This window comes from Amblyomma maculatum, chromosome 2 (genome assembly GCF_055883805.1).
Source record: "Amblyomma maculatum isolate TAMU_Amacu chromosome 2, ASM5588380v1, whole genome shotgun sequence".
Lineage (NCBI taxonomy): Eukaryota > Metazoa > Arthropoda > Arachnida > Ixodida > Ixodidae > Amblyomma > Amblyomma maculatum.
In genome coordinates, this window is record NC_139345.1 from 79794640 (window position 1) to 79803331 (window position 8692).

The window sequence follows — 8692 nt, forward strand, 5'->3', positions numbered from 1 at the left end:
CCCAAACAGATTGTAAAGCACGACAGTGGTTTTGTCAGGAGACAAAACTCTAATTGTATATGGTGTAATTTCAATGTCCTTTTTAAGAGTTCTTTATAGTATGTCCCAAAAAAACATAGCATCATGGCACAGAATAAAGCAATGATCAGTTGTCTCAGGCGCGTTACAGAGACGACAATTCACCGACCAGGGCACAAACATCTCCTTATCATGAAGAAATATCTTGACCGGCAACGTCGCTGTGTGTAATTTGAAAAAGAACGTTTTTGCAGCTGCCTGAATGCACATTTGCTTAACACGCTTTAGGACAGTGGTGTTCAAAAACCCCCAGATAAGGCTGCCGATACAACGGTGTAGGGAACAGACTCAGTGAGAGCCAAGGCCATCTGCTTTCTCGAGAGGCTATACAGGTAATCAGAAACGCACAGTGAAAAAGTTGAAAGTGTCAGCAACCTCCTTAAAGAATCCCCATAAAAGCCCCTCACGAGCCTTCTCAGTCGGTGCGAATAAGTATGGCAAATGGGGACTAAGACGCCTAAAGAGCACAGCTACAAGAAACGGATGGTTTGGCGATTTGAAAACGAAAAAACGGGAAACAAGTTGATGCATAAACAAGTTGATGCATAAACAAGTGAACAAGGACCACTCCACCAGACTCTAAGGGAAAGAACAAGTTGTCACGCCGCATGGGCTCCCATTGAGAGCGTCACACAAATGTTGCAAATATTTTGTGTATGACTTGTACCTTCCTCCTCGCACAAGGCAGTACTTGAAGGACATACGCAAGCTTTGCAAGCAAAATATGGTACAGACCTGTGCCCTAGCAAACACTGAGAGTTCCCTACCCATCCAAGCCTGTGTTTGTCGACGAATAGGTACGATTTGTGAATCCCAGTAGGCTGCGCTGTTTCGAACTTGGTGCAGCGGACCCTTTAGATACTGAAGAGGACTACAGTCCCAGCATATGCCTCCAAACTGGCTTGGTCTAGTGCCCCAGCGGCCCAACCAAAAGCCCTTGGATTTATCTAAATTAAGAGCCGCGCCTGATACATCGCAGAAATGTTCAGTCAAGTGTAAAGCCTTAAATACACTCTTTTTGTCAGAACACAAGAGGGCGATGTCGTCCGCGTAGGCTAAAATCTTAACTTCACATTGAGCCAGAGAGAAACCAGGGATGGATGCACTGTTGATTATACTGAGACAGAAGGGTTCCAAATTTAAAGCAAACAGCAATGGAGACAGGGGACATCCTTGACGAACAGATGATTCCAGTGGTATTGATTTTGTTAGCTCCTGATTAACAATTAGTCTTGTACACGAGTTCAGCCTTATGCCTTTGAGCAAAACGTCACCAATGTTTGCATGCTCTAAGACCGCGAACAAAACATCGTGCCGAACTTTATCAAACGTTTTCACCAGGTCAATTTGAATCAGAGCTACTTGGCCTTCCTTATCTGATACTGTCTCGATTACTAAACTTGCGATATGGATGTGTGTTTAAATACTGCGTCCTCTGTTACCACATACCTGATGCGAACCTATCAAGTCCATAATGACCAGCTACAGACAACAAAGGACCTTAGCAAAAATTTTGTAATCAACATTACAGAGGGAAATTGGACGATATCCTTCAACATTTTTCAACCAATTAGTATCTTTGCTTTTGGGAATTAATATTGTGTGGCCTGAATAGAAAGTTGGAGGCAGGAAACCCACATCATAAGATGCTTGGAAAACTTCTATCATAACAGGCGTTAGGCCAGGCGAAAATGTTTTATAGAATTCGCTAGTAATACCATTTGGGCCAAGAGATTTTTGGCTCTGAAGGTCTGAAATGGCCGATTTAATTTCATCCAAAGTGATGGGTCCCTCGTCTATTCGAGGAAAGTTCTCGAGTAAGGAATTATAATCGGAACCCTGATTTGCATCTTCACAACTGCCGAACGGCTTTCGATGATAATCATAGAAAGCAGCAAGAATACTATGAGCATCACTGTATGTGCAATCACCATACTGAATTTCCAATATTTCCTTCGTAAGAGCATTCTTTCTTTCATCACTCAGGGCCCGCCGTGAAGGTTGCTCGTCAAGAAACCTTCGAGTCCTAGATTTTATCAGGGTCCCCTCGTATCTTTCCGTCGCAAATTGTTGAAGCTCTGCCTTTACGTTATTAATTTTTTCAACATAGGCACCCGGGCTAACCATCTCTAGCTCATGTAGCTCAGTTAGAGTGCGTCCAAGCTCACGAAGGTGGTGTCTCTTCAGGAACGCGATTCTTGCAGAGGCTCCAATTGCCAAGTTTTTGGTCTCCTGTTTAAACAAGTCCTATTTTTGAAAAATTGGCAGATCATGGCGTGACCATATGTCTTTCAAACAAGTAGGTACAGCACGCTTAAAGATTTCATCTGAGAGCAGACAGTTATTCACCTTCCACAGCTCCCACCGAGGGTGAAGTATGTGCCGACTGTACCTCCCTACCTGAAGAAACACCATACAATGGTCACTGAAGATGGGCCGCACCCAGTAACCAAACACATTTGCTAACGTATCTGCATAAACAAATTCTGTCAAGGCGGGCATTATAGGAGAACTGCAAATGAGTGAAATGAATACTGTTGCTTTTTCCTGCCCCACATTCACAAGATTATATTCACAAGCCAAATCGTTAAGTAATGCGGCACAAGAATCATATCTCTTACATAATACTGATCGATCCTCATCCCTACAAACGCAATAAAAATCTCCCAACAATATAATTTTGCGATCTGTGCACAAATGGTTGACTAATGACAAAAAGAAATCCCTTCTACCTCGCTGCTTTGCGAGGGCGTAAACACATATAATTCGCCACTGCACACTTGAGATTGTTAAGTCACAGCATATAAGTTGCCCCCCGTCATCTATGTAATAAGACATGGCTGTCATCTCTAGCGTTTTGACCAGGAATAACATACACCCTCCGGACAAGCCTCTAGTGTGGCTAACAATAATGTTATATTCCGGCAAAAACAGCTCGAGAGCAGCTTCCGTCTCTTTGTCGGAAGACAATTTTGTTTCCTCAATTGCTGCTACAGACACACTCCATTTCTTTAACAGATGCCTTAACTGCTGCTACCTCCGACGATTACGCATACCCCTGACGTTAAGGGTAGCGACTTTATATGCTGCGACGCTAGCCATTTTTGGTACCAGTGCTTTTAAACATCATCCCCTGGAATGGGGTGGCCCTCCTGCAAATCGATGGCCTTTCGGGCAGACATCGCAATCCTCTTTAAAGTCACCCTTCCAGTGGCTTCTACACAGTGTGCCTTCTGGCCAGCACCATCGATACACACCTCATCATCTACGGGACGCTTCAAAGGCACTGTGTTGCCCATGCCCTCCTCTGAGACACTCAAGGCTTCGGCCCAAGAACCTGAATAGAGCACATCGCTCGCTGCCACACTTACAGCCGACAGAGAACCGGACGCGTCAGAGATCGGCGCCACACAAGGCTCACTGTTACATTCCAACGACGAAGGAGAATCAACGACGAAGGAAAATAGGCGAGCATCCATTGGCAGTATCGTCTCCACTGGCTCCACAGGAGGCATATCCAGAGGTCCTTCAGTGACAGGCGGTTCTTGTGCAGCAAGCACAGCACAGTACTGAAGCAACGAGTACGGCAGGCTTTTTAACGCGCTCTTATTCATTTTTACAATATTTCCGCTACCTGTCGCCAGGTGACGCTGCTCAGAGAACCCTACCGTTCAGCGAACAGAATCTCGCATCGCGGGCACGCCAGCAGAAGGGGATACCTTTGTCAACTCCTTTCGACGAACCTATTGCTAAGTGAGCTGTCTCCTCCTCTTTTTCCTTTATGCAACGCTTTTTGGGTTCACGACCACACCTGGGTTTGAGCATTTAGTTTAGTATACTGCAGCAGTTTGCAGGCTGATTTAAGTACAGATATGTCACGCAGCAGTCTCCTCGCCATATCTGACAGTGAATGGTGTCTATGACAATATTTTTGCTCACCGTTATTAAAATGCGAGCATCTACGATTGACTCTGTCCGGTTGGGTAGAAATATTGAAGTGGAGACAGTAACACTAACCAGCGCTAAAACAAAAGAAACTTGTTCGTCTTCATGATTACTGGGAGGCTTAGCGCGGAACAGACAAGGACAAGAGAGGCACACAGGACGAGCGCTAACTGTTCGTCTTTACACAGTGCTAAATGTCCAAAATGACTGTCACTGGCGACACTTGCCTAATTGCATGGTTGCAGGAAAAAATCGGTGAAGTAAAAGCCGCCTATTAACTTTCTTTCTTTGCTACTTCTTTGCGTGTATTTGTAATGTGTTGAGAATTCCTGGTATCAAAGGTCTTCATCTCCCTCGGCAGTAGCTATGAGCACCCTCCACGGCTGCATCACAAGTTGCGTCGCTTTTCATTTTAGCATCTCGTCTCAGCGGTTTGTTAGGTTTTTACGGCTACCTGTGGCAACAAAAAAGCACGCTTGAAAGTCGTCCTGGGAATGCCGCTGGACTGGAAAAAAAGAAACTTTCACCGACACTAAGCTGCAAAGCGTCGCAGCTCCTTGTAGGTCTTCGTCGCTAAACATTCTGCGTTATCTGCGCAATATCCAGATTCGCGAAGTAGATTTTCGCGGGCAATTTGCATCCAGGCAACGCAAAGTACTTCAGTATGCATGAACTTGTCCCGTCGCAACGATGTCTATCGAAGCAGATCGGCTCGTTTACAACAGTTGCTGTTTCTGTGCACCCTATGCATGAATGTTTGTGGTAGATGCGAGGGGTCAAACCGTATTATGTATTTTGAGTTTCAAGACCGTTCCCTATCATATTTCGTTCTCTCTTACAAAAACCATTGTTAACTGCTGTTCAAGTGTCCACCCCTCATGTAATGTCCCGCCTGGGGGCCCTTGAGATTTTAATAAATAAAAAATAAAACAAATTAAGCTCACCATCCCTAGCGAAAAAACAGTATGAGTCACAATAACCTCATACAGATTTCTCATACTAAACTCACACAAGTCTCATACAATCTCATATATTTCTCATACGTCGAACGACATTTTTCTGAGAATATGTGAGATTTATACGAATGTTGTATGAGTTTAGTATGAAAAACTGTATGAGGTTATTGTGACTAATAGAGTTTTTTTCGCTAGGGCAGATATACAAAATGCAGTGCTCCTCGCATTGCGCAAAATCTTACAGTTGCGACTCGATGAAATGTTTTGATGGAATATCAAATAGCTGGCGAGAAAAGCGACGATCACTGAAGAACTGAAGCTAGCCCGAACTAAGGTATAACGCCTTAAATAAAGCCTGGATACAAGAAAGAAAACACTCCCTTTCTTGCGGGCTTTGCTCTTTGCATAAGAGCTTAATAATTTCCAAATATATAATTCGATAATGAGCCTTCAAACCAAGATGCCATACCATAAAAATTGCTGGAATGGCGACAGCGGCGACAAAACAGTATATTGCGACAATTAAGACAATTGAGTGCGTTGTGAAACGAACAAGAAAAAACCAATAAACGCTTTCAGCTTTTAATTTGTCTTTCGGGTTGACTAGGGGCGAAATTTCATAACCGCAACCCTGCTGGATGGATAACGCACAGGTAGAGAAGGGAGGAAAAATTGCGCAGGTTCAACTCTACTTAAACACGGCTATAAAGAAACAACCGCCACGGTGGCTCATTTGCTAAGACTGAACCGGAGTACCACGGTTAGAACCCGACCACTGCTGCTGCGTTTCGATGGATACGACACTCAAACGAGCCCGTGTGCTGTGCGATGTCAATGCGCGTTAAAGATCCCCAGGTAGTCTAAATTATTTCAGAACCCCCAACTAGAGCACCTTTCTCTTTGCTTCCAATCCTCGTTCCTCCCTTTCCTTACGTTGTTGTTGTTGGTGTGGCTGTAGGAAGAAGGAAAAGAAAATGCACGGGCCTGCTACTGGCTCCGTAGCTGAGCCACCTCCGCTGCCTCGTGCAGACAGAAGAGAATATAGATAATAAAGAAAAGGAAGAGGGAAAGAGAGACGCGCGCCGCAACAACAGCCGTCGTCCACCAGCAGCGGTGGCGTGTGCAATGACGGCATAGAACAGATACAGTTGAATCCCGCTATAACGAAATTCACGGTGCACGAAAAAAAATTCGTTCTCGCGGAACTTCGTTATCGCAAAAATTTGACGTGAAACGCAGAAAGAATTGCCCAAGCAGCAGCAAAGGCGTTTAATGCCAAAAATCTAAGCTTGGTTTGCTTACGCTTCACGGCGAGCAACGCCGTCACGCGATTTTCGCACTCGGTCAGCAAACCCATTGCAACATCGTCGTCTCGGACAGCAACGAAATTCCTGATGACATCAAAAGCGTCCATCACCTGTACGGCGGTTGCCGCAGCCGGCGCTTCCTGTACGTCGTCGTCTTCTTCATCGGAAGAGTCCTTATCATTCCGGGCAGCTTTTATGATCTGCTCATCACTCACATCTTCGTGAACAACAACACAAGCGTCAGCGCCGATGTATTCGTCGAGCTCGAGATTAGGCGGCACGGTTCCTATTTCTCCCAGCGTTTTCCAGGCGGCCGCGATCCCCGGAGCCGGTGACGCCTCTTCGTCGTCGTCTGTAACGCCTGGTGTTAGGCCAGCAGAGTGTACGGGTCGACCTTCGGCAAATCCGGCGTGCCTGAAACAGTTCACAATTACTGAGCGCCCCAGTGTGCTCCAGGCAGCAGACATAATCTGCAGTGCCACGTACAAGTCCACCTTCGTGTCTCGGCCGGTTTCAGTGTTAAAAAGCAGCCGCTGAATTAACCTCCCGCGGTAAGCGCGCTTCAGGCTAAGAATCACGCCCTGATCGAGAGGCTGTAAGACAGACGTGCAATTGGGAGGGAAAAACCTCAGCTCCGTGTTAGTGAGCTTGACTTCGTCGGAGTGATGCGCTGAACAATTGTCCAAAAGCAAGCAAACTTTACGGCCCTGCCGCTTCATGTCGCGGTCGAATGCCATCATCCACTCGGTGAAAATAGCGCGGGTCATCCATGACTTGTTGTTCGCCTTGTACTGCACAGGTAGGCTACGAGTTCCCTTAAAACAGCGCGGCTTGGCACTTTTGCCTATGACTAACGGCGGACGCTTGTCCGAGCCATCCATGTTTGTGCAAAGCAGCACTGTGATGCGTTTTTTGCTGTGTTTGCCGCCGTGACAGCGCTGCCCCTTGAAGTCGAGCGTCCTAGCCGGCAACATCTCGTAGAATAGCCCGGTCTCGTCGGCGTTGTAAATGTCTGCAGGCGCGAAGTTGCTTAAAATTCCGGCCATGTTACTCGCCTTCCTTGCAGCTGCTCCGTCCACGTCTGCTGACATTGACTCGCCGCACAACACTTTTCCAACGATGTTATGGCGGGCCTTGAAACGGTTTAGCCAGCCGATGCTGGCTTTAAAATCATCAATGCCAAGTAGGCATGCATAGTTCAAGGCTTTCTGCTGGACGATGCTTCCGGACAGGGGGACGTTGCTGGCTCGTGCTTCCACAAACCACGCATGCACTGCTTTGTCCAACTCTTCATGGAGGGGCCGCGTCACCTTTTTGTGCTTCGAGGATGTGCCTGAAGCAAGTGCCATTCTCACGCTGTCCTTATTGCCTAGAATCGTTGACAGCGAACTTGCAGGAATTCCGAAGTCTTCAGCAATTGCCGCTTTCTTCCTTCCGCTTTCTGCTTGGGCGATTATTTGAGCTTTTTGCGTTTTTTCACTTGCGTTGCCATCGTGTCCTGCGGATGAAAACTCGTCGTTGTCGAAGAGAAAGGCAGCGAGTGAACAACGCGACCACGACACAAAGCCAAAATGGCGGAACTGCAATCACGTGATTTCATGCTTAATGTGGCTTTGGATTTGACTTGGACTTCTCGCCAATAAAACTAGTTTCGGTTTCGATTTTGAACGCGAAAATTTCGTTGAAGCGGAAACGCTCTGCAAAAATGGTTCGTTGTGCAGAGAAATTTAGGCCATTAATTCTTATAGGATACTCGCGGGGAATAAAAAATTATTCGTTGTCGCGGAAATTTCGTTGTGGCGGTATTCGTTGTGGCGGGATTCAACTGTAAATATTCAGTGCCAGGCTAGCCCCCGCCGCAAGCGGCGGTGACCCACCTGTACCAGCCCCATCCAAATTGTTAGCGGCATTTCCTTACGGCGCGCTTCAGATGTCAACGAAGTACGTGGGACAGTTACGGTGCCTTTCCCATAAACAAGTTTACAGTTACTTATATTGTTAGTCTCAGGAGATTCGCTTTGTTTGACCTTGTTCTGATTTCAAGGTCATTTAGTTGGCGCCATGTGAAACGTTAGGCTGTACATGGAGGGGTAGAACTCTTACTATAAAAATAGTTTTGCACAAAGCAGCCCAGACAGTTCAAAGTTTTGTTAGCGTTGACTGGACACGAGTTCCAGACTTTCGGCGACTTTCCAAGATGCCTGCAAATTCGTCGCCTTGAATGTTTGAAAAATTCTCATTTGGTAGAGTACTAGCAGTGTTTGCATGAATGTGAAAGAAGTTGACTCGAGCCGACGGTTTTTTATTTTTTTTTAAGAAAAGGGTAGAAACATCGGGAAGGAAAGTTTAGGATAATTCGTGTCTTTACTCCTCAAAAAACACTCTTTCTCCCGAAAAAATTGACTC